Source organism: Penaeus monodon, chromosome 1, assembly GCF_015228065.2.
Source record: "Penaeus monodon isolate SGIC_2016 chromosome 1, NSTDA_Pmon_1, whole genome shotgun sequence".
Taxonomy (NCBI): Eukaryota; Metazoa; Arthropoda; class Malacostraca; order Decapoda; family Penaeidae; genus Penaeus; species Penaeus monodon.
This window is the reverse complement of record NC_051386.1, coordinates 24,934,526-24,950,928: the sequence shown is the minus strand read 5'-3', so window position 1 is coordinate 24,950,928 and position 16,403 is coordinate 24,934,526. Positions and strand designations below refer to the sequence as shown.

Genomic DNA, 16,403 nt, shown 5'->3' with positions numbered 1-16,403 from the left:
TTCACCCCTTCCATCCTCTCTGCCTTTTCCCCCAAAGGAAGCTAGCTAGGGGTATGTACTACACTTTTTCATATCACCCTTATGCGAGGAGGTGTTGCCCCTCGCGTCTTCACGCATCTGTGACCCCAGTACCTGGATGGAAAAGATCGTCTTCCTTCGTCGCTCGTTCTCCAAACTGGGCTTCCCTGGTCATGTTCTCGACGCCGCGTTATCCAGGGCACGGCGTACCTTCTACCACGACTCTCCTCCTAAAGAGACTCCTCACCTGCCCGTCCTCAGCCTGCCATACACTGAGGAAATCTACTCTCTCCGTCGCCCTCTTCACCCTCTCAACTGCAGGCTGATCTTTCGCCAGGTGAACACTCTCCGTCGCAACCTGGTCCATACCAGCCCTCCTTCCTCCTCGAAGGTGGGCACCTATGCTGTTCCTTGTGCCTCCTGTGATAAGCAGTACTTTGGCGAAACAGGCGCCAGTCTTACCAAGCGTCTGTCTCAACATAAGTACGCTGTGTCCAGGGGACACAACAATAACGCCCTTGTGGTTGTAGGCAAACGCACAAGAAGTCAAATTACTCTTTATTTTAGAGTGTACAGCTAGTGTTCGGGTGAGAGCCTAGCCGATGAGTCGGGGAACGGAGGCGGCTGTAGGTGTGACGGTACTGGGGCGCGTAGTCTCGTACACGATCGCGGTTGAACCGGGGTGATGCAGGACTGCGATGGCGGGATCTGGGACGTGGTGAAGGTTCGCGGGCTGAAAGTTGTCGAATGGCAGTTGTGAGTTCGGCAACCTGTGTCGCGAGGGCTTCCAAAGTTAGAGGTGGCGGAGCGGCTACAGCTGAAACTTGTGCGGTAGTCTGGATGGCTATGATCTCGTCCGCTTTTGAGGCTAGTTGTTCAATAGGGAGCTCCGACGCTAGTAGAGCGGTTTGAACTATCTATGATATATATATATACACATGTATATGTACACACATGTATACATACATATATATATACACACACAGCATTAGGGCGGCAGTGCCATGGGCATGCCGCCCTAATTGGTCACCCCTGCTAGTTGGAGGGCATGACATTGAAGGCTTCTGACCACTCAGACCGCTCGGCACACATACCCACCCGTCATCCTCGACGGAGCAGCCACTTGGATTTGTGTCATGGGCACCTGTCGTCGGCCGGTGCTCGGTGTTTGTCCTGGCACGTAGCTGATCCGACATTTTTTAAAATAAGTACACCGAGGGCAGAGAGACAGGAGGGCAAACAGGGGAACAGGGGGTTGTGTGACAATAAGGGCCGTGTGTAAAATATAATCAAATATATTGTAGTTATACCAATGTTTGAGATTTTATAATAAATTTTAGAAAAATAATTCAACAGTGAAGAGACAGACAGAGGAACATGGTTTGGGAGACAATTGCAATGGTCCACAAGGACTTGCTTGAGTTGCAATTGTCTCAGAATAGATAGATGTGAAATTCTACAAGAGATAAGCATTTTGCAAAACTATAAGGAAGGAAAAGTTGTTGCGTCCGCAAGGACAATCATGAACGACAAACTTACTAAAAGAAAAGAAAGATGCAACAATGCGAAGGTCAACGGTGTTCTCTGCAATAATACATATAATATACATCTGACTTATACGAAATGTGCATCGTTTTCCTTGTACATAGAACTTGTCTATTACGGACACTATCACCAATTTCAATTTAATGAAAATAGGTAATGCAGTTCTCATAACGTCCGGGAGCGACTCCTTACATCATATACCTTGCTCAAGACAACATAGGGCATGATAAAACGTAACGCAGAGAAGAATACAAGATAGGCATAAGTCGATAGATGCTCTGAAACTATACGCATGTAATTCTTGTGCAATGTGGTTTATAGGGGAGAGACGATGTGCGTATGTGGTGAGGTTAGTGGTGAACAGACGAGTTACAGTTATGAAATCAGTAAGTCAGAGTATGCACATGAATAGAAAATATAAGTAATAAGAATCATAGCAAATAAGTAAAGTGAGTGAGAATAAATAAGAAATAGAATGGCGTGCAAGTTGAAATAGATAAGCGAAGGGGAGGAGCAGAGGGAGGACGGGCGGTAGTAGAGGTGGTGAGGGGTATGGGGAGGATGGGGCGTGGGTAAGTAAGCGAAGTGGAAAAATGTTAGTGTGCAACTGAAACATAAGTGTGACAATATAGTTACTAATATATGGTAATTGCAACTTTATATCAACTACTATGCGAAATCACAGAAATGATAATGTTTTCAGCATGTGAAATTAATGAAGGGTGACAAGTCTGTCACGGAACAGACAAAGCTTGCAGAGGAACGCATGATGAAAACAAAAATATTACGCAAATTGGACATCCCATCTCGTTGGGAAATGCCAGCGCTAAGTCACGTAGAGTCGAAAGACATTGGGCGCATCTCGGGCGCCGGGTCGCAGCTGGGCGATATGAGTGCATCTGGGCATGTGTAAAGAACAGCATTCGACTTAATACTAATTACATGTCCAGAACCCGGGATGGGGTCGTCACCAAGGACCATGTAATAAAGATGAAATGACGTTCGCGATATAGAATAATTGATGAAAGAAAGGCTGTGAAAATATATCAGCATCTTAACGATTGTCATGAGAAAAAAGGAAGGAAATCGTTAGGATGACCGAGGCAATTTCTATGAATTATGAAAATCACGAACAATATGAAATCGTAGTAGCTGATATAATAAAAATAATTTCTAACACTGAGAGATAATTGAAATAAAGATTTGAAACAATAATAAGCTGAATGTATATTTCTAGTCCCAGGTGGAGTCAGATGGCAATCAGAGTTGACCATTTTACCTGAGTAAGATCGAAGTCAGGTTCATATCCAATAATTTTATAGAAAATAGCAGAAGCTAGTAATAACAAAGTTAAATTTGTAAAAAAGAAACATTGTCATCGAAGAAATAAATAATCGAAACACTAATGAATAAAATTTACCTTATGCATCACATGAATAATCTAAGAAAAAAAATCATATATAAATATAAATGTAATATCAATATAAATGAATTGTAATGTGATGAAAGCTATATGAAATAAGAAATAATGAAAAAATTAAACAAACTTGACATTCGAATAAAAAAAAGTTGAATGTGGCATTTCACACAACAGTCAAAAGAGGGGATAAAATGTCATCACTTGACCTGACCTGACCTAAATTGACCTGGAGCACTAAACCACAATTAAAATAAATGAGTGAAACATTTTAACACATAAAACTTATTTACACTTTTTTATGAATATTAAAAACTAAGAAAGCAAAACACGTCGTTTATATAAACATATATACGACAAGTAAATGAAAACGAGATCTCAGATGTTCGAAATGTAACACTAAGATAACGAATCGGATAACTGATTTGAGATTCACGTGGACAGAAAGGTCAGGAAGACAGGTCACTCGCGGTCAAAATTTTGGGGAAAGGCAAATGTGAAGTCAGCAAAAATCCCTTTCCAAAAATATGAATCACTTATTTTTAATTAATTTTTTTAATTTGAAATTAACTTAAGATGTGGATAATTTATTTTTTTACAGGGGACCATGGCTTTTTTCCCCGTGGATCCAAATTCCCAAAATAAAAACCCACCCCTCCGAGGGCGGAGGTCACATTTTTATCTGACCTTTTTGACCGGGGTACGTAGCCACTACCAGCGCGCTAAGGTCAGCCCCGCCCTCTCCCCGGGGCAGTGACCGGGGCCCCACCGGCGTTTTGACCCTTTAGACAATCGTACGTCGTCGTAGCGGGGTTTTTCACCCCTTTAGTGGTTTTGCGTCCCTTCAGCCACTGTATAGAGACAAAATAGCCTTTTAATCGGGTGGAGCGAGGGCCGTTGCCCCTTTTTGGCTGAACACGGACACACCACCCCGAAAAAAAATCGCTCGACCGCTTCAAGACATGGCTAAAAAAAAACACTAATACACTTTTGGGCCCCTTTCTTTTTCTTTTCCCTTCCTTCTCCCATACAGGGAAAAGCCTTGTTTTTGTTTGGGTTAAAGGTGAAGGGACGTTCCCACTATTCTTCCCCCTCAATCGCATTCCGGGTGGGTTTATGTGATAAAAAAAACAGAATATGTTCTTTATTTAAAGAAATTAATTCCCCTTTTCTCTCGTTTTTAGAGTTTTAATTGTTTCATCTGCAACGAATTTAACGCGTTCTGTTTTATTTTATCACAAATACTTTATTTTCTGTTCCTAACCCTCGCCCCGACCGGACCTTTCCCTTTTCTTCCTTACGGTCACTTTGGATTAAAAAAAGGTTTTTTTCCTGTCTTGACCGACCTCACTTTCTCTTTTCGGTGGGGGGGCGGGTGGGTAGGGTCAGATGACCATTTGGGTTCCCTCAAAAAATTTGGGGAAGCAAAATACATTTTTACATTTTTTTTTGGGGAACTTCTATCGGCGCTAGAGCAAAGCAGGTAAAAAAAATTGAAATTATTGGGGATATAGCGGGGATCTTCCCCCAATCATAGTGCACAGGATTGCCCGATATTCCCCGGGGGTTGCGTAAACGCCTAATAGATCTGCGCCCGTCGTTCGGAGTAGGTGAAATAACCAAGTTTTTTCGTTCGTTCGGTCCCTTTGAGTCGGTGTGACCGCTTTTACGTCCTTTAATTTAATGTGGGCGGGTTTAAGCTAGAATCATTTTTCGCTTTTAATCACACCTTCTCCCTCTTGAAGTCGCTTATTTTTGGTACCCCCAAGCGTTTGGTGATTCGTGAAAATTTTATAACCTTGGGGAAATTTTTTCGAGCGCCATTACAGTAGCAGAAGAGAGCAGGAATTTTATTCCTGGCTGAGCGCTTCGTATTACGGCATTTGGGTATAGGATCCCCCCGTTTGAGTTTTATGAAGTTGACGTGAAAAGTAGACTGTACCTCGCAGTTCAGATTTCTGACCCGAGAAGTTTTGCTTGAAAAAAAAATTGGCGATTTTTTCATGTCACCTTATATGCGTACTTCTGTCGAATCTTTATATTTTAAATCAATGGTATTTGAAATAATCTTAAATAGCAGCATTGCTAATTCTTCAGTTTTTTTTATAGTGAACTTTAATTCGTGTTTGTGATTCATTCTCTGTGTGAGGTCCTCCGTTTCCCTCTCTTAACATACTTCACTACACACACATACACACACACATTCAGTTTACCCACACACAGGATAAAAGCACGACCCTTTTCATTATCTTGTGCGGGTAAAGTTTTATCTCTTACCCCGCAATTTTCTGTCGCGTCTGTGTCAATTTCATCATTTTTATTGTGTGAGAAGGGTTCAAAAGATCTTCGGGGATCGCCATGTCGCCCTTTCTACTCAAAATTCTATCAAGAGGTTTGGGAGTTCAAATAGGTCTATGCGGCCCGCTACTGACATCCCCCCCTTCTATTTTTTTTTACCTTTGTAAAAATAAAACAAAAAAATGAAAAAAAAAAAGACGAAATTAAGTTAAAAAAAAACATTAAAAACCGTAAATTGTTATGAATAACCCGGGTGGGAAATTTACCCCCCCATTTTCTGTTGCCTTTCTTTTTTTACTCGGCCCTTACTGTATGTTTGGGCTCCCGACTAAATGCAGGGGACCGACGCGGCACCGAAGGAAAACCTGCTCATTTCCGGGTCACCTTAGGATGCCGGGGGAAGGGGACGTCACAAACACGCCAAAGGGCCCCGGACCAAATTTTTGCAGAAAAGGTTTACCCGCCCCATTGTAGTGGACGGGGTTGCCTGCCGGACTCCCCGTAGACCAGCGAACCGACCTTTGCCGAGGTACCAGTCGCCCAGAATGCTGGGCTAGGCGACCCCTGGGGACGCTGTAGACCCGGTCAACTCCAGGACCCGTAGCGAGGTATAACCCCCCAGATGCCGCCCTGCCCCGAGCCCGAGATCCGGACAAAGATACGGGACGTGTGGACGCGAAAAGGGACCGGCGAGATCTGTGAGGAGGGGGACGAGGACGCCGCGATTTAGGCCGGCCAGGACTACGAGGGGGTAAAGACAAATCTGAAATCAAGGGGGCCCCCGTGCGAGACTTTCGAGGAGTGTGGAAAATCGAGGACGGCAGATTACACCAGGACCGAGGATAGGAAAACATGGGAGCAGCCCGAATTTTAACCGGGCAACGCCGAAAACGGACGACCACCAAATTAGGTCACTTTTGAAGGGGGCCTCGAGGGCGAGGCGCGAGTAGGGGGCCGGCAATAAAAGATGGGAAAATTCTATTTCGTTACAGGATGAGAAAATTCTATTTCTTTTACCGGGGACAGTGGCTTTTTCCCCACGGGTTTTAAATTTCCCAAAAAAGAACCACCCGCTCGCGGGGGGAGGTCACATTTTATCTGACCGTTTGACCGGGAGTTCGTGCAACTACCACCGCACAAAGTCAGCTCCCCCCTCTCTCGGGAGTGACCGTGACCCCCGGGGGGGCCCGATTATAAAAAAGTTTGTGTTTTTTTATACTGCGGGGGTATAAACTCTCAAAAAAAAGAGTCAACCCTTTAAACAAGTATATCCCCTTTTTCCCCATTGTATAGGATGATCCCCTTTTACAACTTTTTAAACAAAATCAGAATTAGATATATGCATAGTGCCTTAATAATATTTGAAAATGGGTAAGAGGGAGGGAAAATTGGAAGGGGGGGTCAAAGGGAAAGGGGGGGAGAGTTAGGAAAAGGGGTAGTTGGGAAATTGGAAAAAAGTGAAAAAAAAACATTTTTTTGGTAATTCCCCATGTTAAGGTTTAAAAATCACCCCATTAATCATATTAAAACGCCCCGAAAAAAAGCACTGAAAAAACTATAAATAACAAATCTACGGAATGGGGCATCTTTTAAGGCAATGGAGAAAAATGAAAAGAAAATAGCCCAGAATAGGGCATATCTTGTGTATATCCACGAGGCATAGAAAATCAACCCAAAAATAAAATTTTAAAAAAAAAACACCATGTTTATACCCAAAAACTTAGTTTACCTACCGAGTTAAAAAAAAAACGGGGCTAATTGCTTGCTTGCGAGTTTGCGATTCTGGCTTCGCCGGGCTTTCACTTAGGGCCCGGCCTGTGCAGCTTTTTAGGGCGTCTCATTTTTTGGGTTTGACACTGGGTGCTTACGGGGCGGGGGATTGCCAGCAGGCGCTCTGTAGCCGTGGGAAAGCACCCGCTAATTCTTTACCGCACGACGGCTGTGTTCTGGGGGTTTGTCTTGGGAAATTTGCGGGGACGCAATTTCCAATAGGTATCATGTGGCGTTCGGCTCGCCGAAAGCATGCAACATCTCTTCATTTTCTAGGTTTTGTTATCTGCCATGCCCAGGGGAAACCTGGCGCATTCTGTCAGAAGACTTCGTACCTCTTTTGTTTATTTCGAGGTCCCAGTGGTTATACCCTGGGGCTCTGAGTCCCGCGGCCGGGGGGGAATGCCGTTTCCTCTCTGTGAAGTGCAGGGGGAAGGGTTTGGCCCGCCCCGTACACTTCCCCTAAGTAAACTTGGGCTCTGATGTTTTATCAGGGGGTTTTGGGGGCTCCCCCGGCCGTTTTCGGAAAATCTTCAGCAAGCTCTTTCCCTCTGATCCCATAGGCGGGAACCCATTTTATGATAATTCTTCTACCTGAAACATTTTTGTTTTTATGTGCGGGGTTTGTGGAGGTAATGTTGTCGGGGGTGACGTGTAAAAGACAGTCGACGGCTCCTTTGGAGTCGTGTGTTGACCACGGGTTTTTTCCCCTGGAGCGTTCTCAGTGCTCCCATGAAGAAACTCTCTGCCGTAGGGGGGGGGGTTTGTCTTTTACCCTATGGTATTTGGCTCCCTTGCCAAACCCGGGGCCCCTGCAGTGTGGGTAAAGGGTTTGACCGATCCGTCGTGAAAATAGTTGGCCCCCCGGGGGTGATGGTTGCAAGACCCCGGGGTTTCTCCCTTTTTAGGCTAGGTAAAATATTCATTTTTTTTGTTCCCATTCAGCCCGAGAATTTATCGAGTTTGTGCCACGGGGGAATTTCGACAAGTCGGGGTGGGGAGCCACCCCCTTTGGGCCAGTGGGTTCTTGAGTGATGGCGTTTAGCCCCCTGGCTGTGTGAGACGCCAGGAGTTTTTTGAAAACGCTTTTATCTTTTTCTAGGGTTGAATTTGTGCTTAGGCTTTTTTCCCTGGGAGCCGGGATGATTTTTGAAAAGAATTGGGCTGCGTTAGATAAAATTCGTGGGCCAAGGGGGAAAAGGGTTTGTCTCCCAGGGTTAGGACCTTGCCCCCCTTTGGGGCACCCAGAATGACCTGGGGGCTTCGTTTTGGATGTCCCAATTGTCTTTATATTTTCTCTTTATGCAACAGAGCGAGGGAGGATAGTCTACCCAAAGGGGCCGACAGCATGACGTAGGAAAGTCTTAACTCGTGTTGGCCCCTATGGTCTTCCACTCAACTCTCATGACAGCAGTTTCCTTGTCGGTCAAGAGGTACTGGACCTCCGGGGGAAGGGGAAGGGGCCCGGTTTTCCTTTCCCAAGGTACAGGGATCCTGAAAACCCCCTCCAAGTCCTTCCCTGGGTTTTCAACGGGCCTTGAAATCTCTGTCCAAAGCCTGGGCCTTGGGTTTGGCTCAGAGATTTTAGTCCTTCCCGCAACCTCCCGGTACCAAGCCAGACAACGCTGGGTTTGTTTAGGCAGTGAGCTCCCGTGGAGATGATGCAAGATCGTCTGCAAAGGGGATAATTTCACCCCAGGGGGGGTTTTGTTTAGGATAAGGACATTAGTGTGTTTTTAAAAGGGGGGGATGAGAACCCCCAAATTTAAAGCTTCTCCCCGGTCAAGGAAAAACGCCAAGATCGCCGTGTTTATTGTGCTAAGAGCGTGGCCCCATGCGTCCTGTGCTCATGCCCCTGGAACCCTGGGGGGTTCGGTGGGGCTCCCATTTTCCTTGGAGCCGGGGTTTGTACCCCTCTCGGCAGTCTTGGCCAGACGCTGAGGAGAGGATGGGGCGGACTTTCCCCCGGTCCCTTTTGGGTTTTGGGGGGAACTTGGTAGACTCTTTCCCGCTCGGGGTAGAGTGGAAGTTTCCCCGGACCTGTTATGAGTTGCAGGAATGCAAGCTCACCCCACCAATCCCGGCGGGAGATGAGGGGTACGAGACCCCTATCGCCCGGGGCTGAGTTTGGGCTGGCTTTGTTGCACTCTTATTCCCCAGAGAAAAGATAACGTCGGTTATCGGGTTCGGCTGCCCTTTTCTGTTTGAGCAAGTCTGTCTGGTTTTAGGCGTTCTTGTCTTTCCTCAGTTCGGCTGCAGACTGTCGCGCCCTTTTGCAGAGAACTCTTGCGCCACTGTTGGGTCGCCTGGGGGGGCGGGGGCGGGATCTCGGGGCTGACGGCTGGTGGCCGTTTCCCGTTGCCATAGTTGAGAGGGTGGGGTGATCGAAAAACCCCACCTTCCACCACTTTTCCTGCCTCACCCCCTGGCAGTTTTCCCTTGGGGATCCCCCACGCCTCCTTAGGGGGGGCTAGGTTTTCGGGGGGTTTTTTGCCTTCGGGAAAGTTTTTTGGCAATGTTTACCCCGTGGTGCCCCCTAATCTCGTCATTAGTACCGGGGGCCTTGTGACTCCGGACCCAGCCGAGGTTTGGGGTTTGGGCAGTGAGGGTGTATCAATGGCATTTACAAGTCGGCTTGTAACCCTTTCCCCATTTCGTCGTGTGGGTCATTGTTCTCAGAAGCGGGCCAAGGGGCTCTGGAAAGCCTGCAGTGGCCTTTTCTGTTTTCCCCTGGATTTTCGTGGGGATTTTGGCTGGGGCCCCTATCCATGAGGGTTTTTATAGTGCCTAATGGTCACTTGACGGTTCATCGACACGCCAGCCCAAACCCCCTCCACCAGAGTCGCAGTGGCCAGGGTGAGGTTGGACCCCTCCCCCTCACATGCGTTGGGTCCCGGCTGTTAGGGGAGCGATCTCGGGGGAAAGTCTCGAGCCGTTTGGGTATGTGACGGGCCCGCCGCACCGGTACCCTGCAGGGGGCCAGGATGGGGGGGGGTGCATTTAAGTCCCCCCTATGAAACGGTCTGTGCTGCGGAAAAATACCGGCGATGTCTAAGCTACTACAGTGTGGGCCCCTGTACACGTTGTACATTCAGGGGTCCCCGGCATTTAAAACTCGACGCAAGAGATTTAAAAAATCCCCCCCCCCCCCCCCCGGCGGGGACGGCTATTGCAGAGAGGGGAATTGTTGCCTTTACCAGGGGTTTTAGGGCCCCTTTTTCCCCGGACGTGCAGGCGTAGACGTGATACCCCGGAACGAAAAAGCTTCCCCCTGATAATGTCTCCTGGAGCATGACGATGTCAATGCTCCTTTTTCGCCATTGTGGGGAGGATGGCACTCCTTGAGGAAAGCCACAGAGTTCCACTGCAGAAAATTAATTGGTGTCATGATGTTATAATTTATAGTTACACAGAGACATCGTCACATTCGGGTTGACGGGCGGGGTCTGACAAATCCATTGGAGACCTCATGCTTGGGACTCTCTTTCGGCTGTCAGGCTATCCGGGGCCACTGGGGGTGGAGAGCCTTTGGACTTGACTTTTTTCTTTTGGGTTTTTTTGGGGCCCGGCGTTTCTGTCATTTGGGTGGGCCTTTCCTGGGGAGGCCGTTCTTCTGATTCGGTTGTGGCAGAATCAGCCCTGGTTAGGCTCTCCTGTGAGGCTACCCGGCTAGGCCTGCCTGGAGGGCATAGCTGGGTTGGAGAGGGGGGGGGAGTCTCGACCTGGGGTGAGGGAGAGGATTGGGCTGATTTGGCCCTTCTCCTCTTCCTTCCCTTTTTTGCTTTTTACGGTCTGTTTTTAGGTCGTCATGGAAATTTACTGCCTTCCGCCCCTCCCCGGGCCTGGACAAGGATACGCCCCTGCTGTGACCCCAAACAGTGATCAGGATCGAAGTCCCCCCCGTCAAGAACATGTCTTCTGGGTCTGGGGGGGGGCCGGTTTTGGGGCTGTTGGAAAACCTTCTTCCTGTGGTTCCTTGCCTTGCTTCATTGGGGAACTCCTGATTGTGGAAAATCCCGGTTTTGGGTGGGGGGCAGCTTCCTTTCCTCTTAGGAGGTGGGAAGCCTTTTCGCTTTGTTCCTCCCCCAGACGTAGGTGCCTGGGGGGGAGGAACAAAAACTGGTCGCTTCTTAGCAACCTTTGCCGTTTGAGGGCCGCCTCTTTTTCCGGGGCGAGCAAGCCAGGCCCAGGCTGATGCCTCTTGGCACGTTAGGGAATTTGGGGTTGTGTCCTTCTTTTCCTTTTATGTGCCTTGATGCACACCTCGTATTGTGTGCCTTTCACAGACACCACATTTGGCTTGGCTGTACATTAGCCTGGTGGTGTCCGTACTTCGGGACTTGAAAAAACCGAAGTGGTTCAGGCAAAAGGCGTAGGTTGTAGGTCCCCAGTTACCAGATCAAGGGGGAGCTTGGGGTACCTTCATGTCACCAGGACTTGCCCGTTTGGGGTCTTCCCCCTTTGCAATGGGAAGCCCACGACCCTTGGGGGTGATGTTATCACCCCCACATGTATAGATGGAAGCCAAGTAGCACCATCTTGACTCTCTTCTCCTCGGGGTTTAGTGGCGAGAGGTCATTTCCTCCCCTCTTTTAACTCCTTTGTCTCCTGCAGGGAAACAAAGGGTGGCTTGATCTTGGGCACATGATCATGCCCTGATCTCGCGCAACCCGGATCGACCCGGATTTTTGCGTGGCTCTCCAATGCCCTTACCATTTGGTAGGTTTTCGAAGCCTTGGGTTTTTAGGGGGCCCTTAAATTGCGGGAAAGCCTTGGGGTCCGACTGCCATCAAGTCGGACTCCCCCTCGGCCCTTTTGGGCCGCCCCTTTTGGCTTTGGGGGGGGCTCGGGGGGAAACCCGCTTTTCGCTGGTTCATGGTGCTCCTGATTATTCAAGGGGTCGTCGAACATGGCTAAGAAAATTTTTTCGCCCAAAAAAATAAAGCGAAATTTCCATGACGGGCAAATTTGAATAAAAAGGAGAAATAGAGAAAAAAATGCACAGCGGGGGCACTTGCTCAAATGTTAAAAAAAAAAAAAGCACTTTTTGAAAAATAAAGGGAAACAAGGGGAAAGGAAAAAGAAAAGGAAAAGGAAATTTCCCATGGCGTACTTTCATTTTTTTGGGGGGGGCGGTCGAGATGGTTCTTGTTGGAGGGTTTTAATTTTTTGGGCGCATGCTTGAAAGAAGCGACATCCTCCCGTCACCATTTTTCAGGTTCTTGTAAAGCGCATGGTCTGTTGTGTGATTTTATGATTGAGATTTTGGCGAAGGAGTTGGGATGGCGGTTTGAGTGACCGGCACGGAGACCCAGCAAGGGGGTGGCCTTGGGGGGGGTGGCCCCCCGGGAGAAGCCAGCGTCCAAGCAGGATAGAGTGTTGTCCGGGCAATGGTAGTAGTCCCAGGTCATGAGCAATGTGGGCGTGGCTTTAAATAGGCGGCCGACGGGCCGCCTAATTGGTCCCCCGTTTTGTTGGGGGGCGTGAAAAATTTAAGGCATCTAGCCTCGAGATATTACAACCCCATAATTTTTGACCCACACCCACAAAAATACTAAGTATTTTGTATTAACAATATAAAATATACATATCAATGTCAATATATATACTATATAATCTTATATTTTTATATTTATATAATAATATATATATATATTATAAAATATATATTTTTTTTTTTTTTTTTTTTTTTTTTTTTTTTTTTTTTTTTTTTTTTTTTTTTTTTTTTTTTTTTTTTTACAAAATTTATGCCACTGCAGGACACATGCCTCTCAATTCACGATTGAGAGGTTATTTGGCAGTGCCACCTTTGCCTGCTTGGAAGCCCTTCCATATATTTATGTATATTTACAATTATTTATATGTACATACAGAAATATATGTGTATATATGTATATTTATATATACACACACGTATATATATGTATACACACACACACACACACACACATATATATATATATATATATATATATATTATAATATATATATATATATATACATATATATATAATATATATGTATAATATATATATATATAAATATATACATATATATATAATATATATACATATACATACACACCTCTGTGTATGTATATATGTATACATATATATGTATATATATATATATATATATATATATATATATATATATATATATATATACATATACATATATACACACATTTGTGTATGTATATATAAATATATGTATATGTATACATATGCGTGTGTGTCTGTCAACAATACGTAGCAAGACCGGATGGTACACTTCACACCTCCGTCCAGCCAGCTGCCCTTCTTCCTTGAATCGGACGCAGGTCTGCCCCGCTTTCTCTTTTCGCACAGGAATAAACATCCGTCCTCGAAGGGAACCGCCGCATAAAAGGACACGATCGTAAGGCAGAGAGGAAGAGACACGGCAGACAGCCCAAGCCACATAGGGTCCAGCTCCACCACCTTGTCCTCGACCGGGGACACGAGGGTCTCTTGGGGGTCACATCTACCTTTAGCAATAAACTGTCAAGCGAAGAACCCTTTCATTGAACCGCCCAAGTCCATCTCACGTCGCGCTTATATTCTGGTGGTTTGCGGTGGACCCCCACTTACAGTGTGCGTGTGTTGTGTGTGTGTGTGTGTGTGTGTGTGTGTGTGTGTGTGTGTGTGTGTGTGTGTGTGTGTGTGTGTATGATATATAGATATATGTATATGTATCTATCTATCTATCTATCTATCTTTATCTATATGTATATGTATATGTATATGTATATCTATGTATATGTATATGTATATCTATATCTACATCTATCTATCTATCTATCTATCTATCTATCTATTATAATATATATATTTTATATATATATAATATTATTTTATATGTATTTTGTGTGTGTGTGTGTGTGTTTTGTGTGTGTGTGGTGTGTGTTTTGTGTGTATTGTGTGTGTGTGTGTGTGTTGGTGGTGTGTGTGTGTGTGGTGTGTGTGTGTGTGTGTGTGTGTGTGTATAATATATAAATATATTTATATATAATATATATATTATATATATATATATATAAAATATACATTTATGTGTGGTGTGTGTGTGTTTTGTGTGGTGTTGTGTGTGCGGGGTGTGTCGGGTGTGTGGGGTTTGTGTGTTTATATATGTGTGTGTGTGTGTGTGTGTGTGTGTGTGTGTGTGTGGTGTGTGTGTGTGGTGTGTGTGTGTGTGTGTGGTGTGTGTGTGTGTGTGTGTGTGTGTGTGTGTGTGTGTAATCTCTATATATATCAGGGTTTGGTCCAAGTACAGGTGACTGTACTTCAGTACAATGCTTTCGGAAATGCAAAAGACTATCATATATTTCTCATATTAGTAATAAAACTAAATTTGATGCAGAAAATAGAGGTATCAGGACTTTAAAACTTGCCCCTTGTTCTATTTAATAGCATAGTTTTATTTTAAAAATAACAGATAAGTGCAGCCGACTTTATTGAACATAAATTTGTTCTTCATGCAACTCATTGTGAGATCTGTTTTGCTTAATTTTCCTTTTGGGATTTTTCACTAGTACAAAAGTAATCATAAAATCACTCTACAAAATATAGATGATTTTTTTTGTGGCATATGAAATTCAAAATAAAATTTGGTAAATTTTTGTTCTATTTTTGCTCCTTAATAATACAAAGAAAGGTCAGAAAATCTGAACTGCCAAGGTAGTCTAGCTATGCATGTTAGACTTCATCGACGGGGGGATCCTATACCCAAAATGCCGTACACTGAAGCGAACAGAGCCTGGAAAATCTATAAATAACCTGCTCTTTTCTGCAGATCTGTGATGAGCACTCATGAAAATCCCTATGGTGTGATTAATAAGCGAATAATGATTCTAGCTTAAACCCTAGTCCTACATTAATTAACGGACGTTACTGCGGGTCACACCGACTCAAAGTTGCTGATCAAATGAATAATTTTGGATTTACCTGTACCTATTTTCGAACGTCGGAGCGGAGATCTATTAGCCTATTTACGCAACCCTGGGATATATTGGGTAATCCTGTGCACTATGATATGGGGGGATATCCTACGCTATATTCAAAATCATAAATTTATATGAAATCGCGTTACCAGCTCCGTTCTAGCGCCGATAGAACGTGTCACCAATGAGCAATGTAACGGTGCTACAGTTAATCCCCAAGGTGTTAACAAAACAACAACAACCAAATTATGGGATAAACGAGCGGTCCTCTCTTGCCCTTTCCACGTCCCAACTGACCGGAAGCGAGAAGGTGAGGTCAGGTCGGGCCGAGGGAAGGAACGAGGTAAAATGAAATGATATTCGTGATAAGATAAAATCACAAACGCGTTAAATTTGTTGCGTTAAATTTATATTTATATACTAAATCTGTAAAAATGAGAGAAATTAATTAACTACTTAACTAACGAACGATATTCATGTTTGTTGACCACATACCGCGATCACACAGTAATGCGATCTGAGGTCAAAAGAATAGTGTGAGAACGTGCCATTTACTGTCACTTAGCATTTTTACCCAACAAAAGAAAACAACAGCTTAACACATTTATGGGAGAAGAAGGAAGGGAAAAGAAATAATAGAAGGGAGCCCAAACGTGTACTTACGTGGTTTTTAGACATGGTATGACTTCGGGAACGGTCGAGTGTTTTTTCTTCGTAGGTTTTGCGTTCGTGCTGCGAGCCGAAAGGACCACCCTGACACCAGTCTGCAAGAGTCTATGAGTACTTTGGTACAGTCCCTTATTATCTTTTCTAAACTGGATAGTTTATATTTTATTAATATGTATGTAAACACACCCCCAAACACCATACAACACCCCACACAACACACACACACACACACACATCAAAACCCACATAACCACACACACACACACACACACACACACAAATAATATATTAATTATAATATATATTATATAAATATATTTTATTACATATATATAATATTATGTATCTCTATTATTTACTTTTAATGCATGAAAACTTATAATAATACAATATAGCTAGATAGATAGATAGTTATATACAATACGTACACACACACACCACAAACACACACAACAAAAAACCACCAACACACACACACCCACAACACACACACACACACACACACAAAACACAACCCCACCACACAACACCACACACAACACACATACACACACCATACACACACACACACACACAGACACACACACACCACACACACACACACAAAACAACACACACATATAATATATATAATTATATAAATATATATATATATTATATAAAATTTTTATATATATATATATATATATATATATATATATATTTGTATAAATATAATATATTAAT

General features: G+C 44.5%; 1 protein-coding gene across 1 annotated transcript in view; it reads left to right on the top strand.

Moving 5' to 3' along the window:
* LOC119576307 overlaps nucleotides 1-16,403 on the top strand; it is an 85,420-nt gene that overhangs the window by 5,843 nt on the left and 63,174 nt on the right. The window lies entirely within an intron of this gene.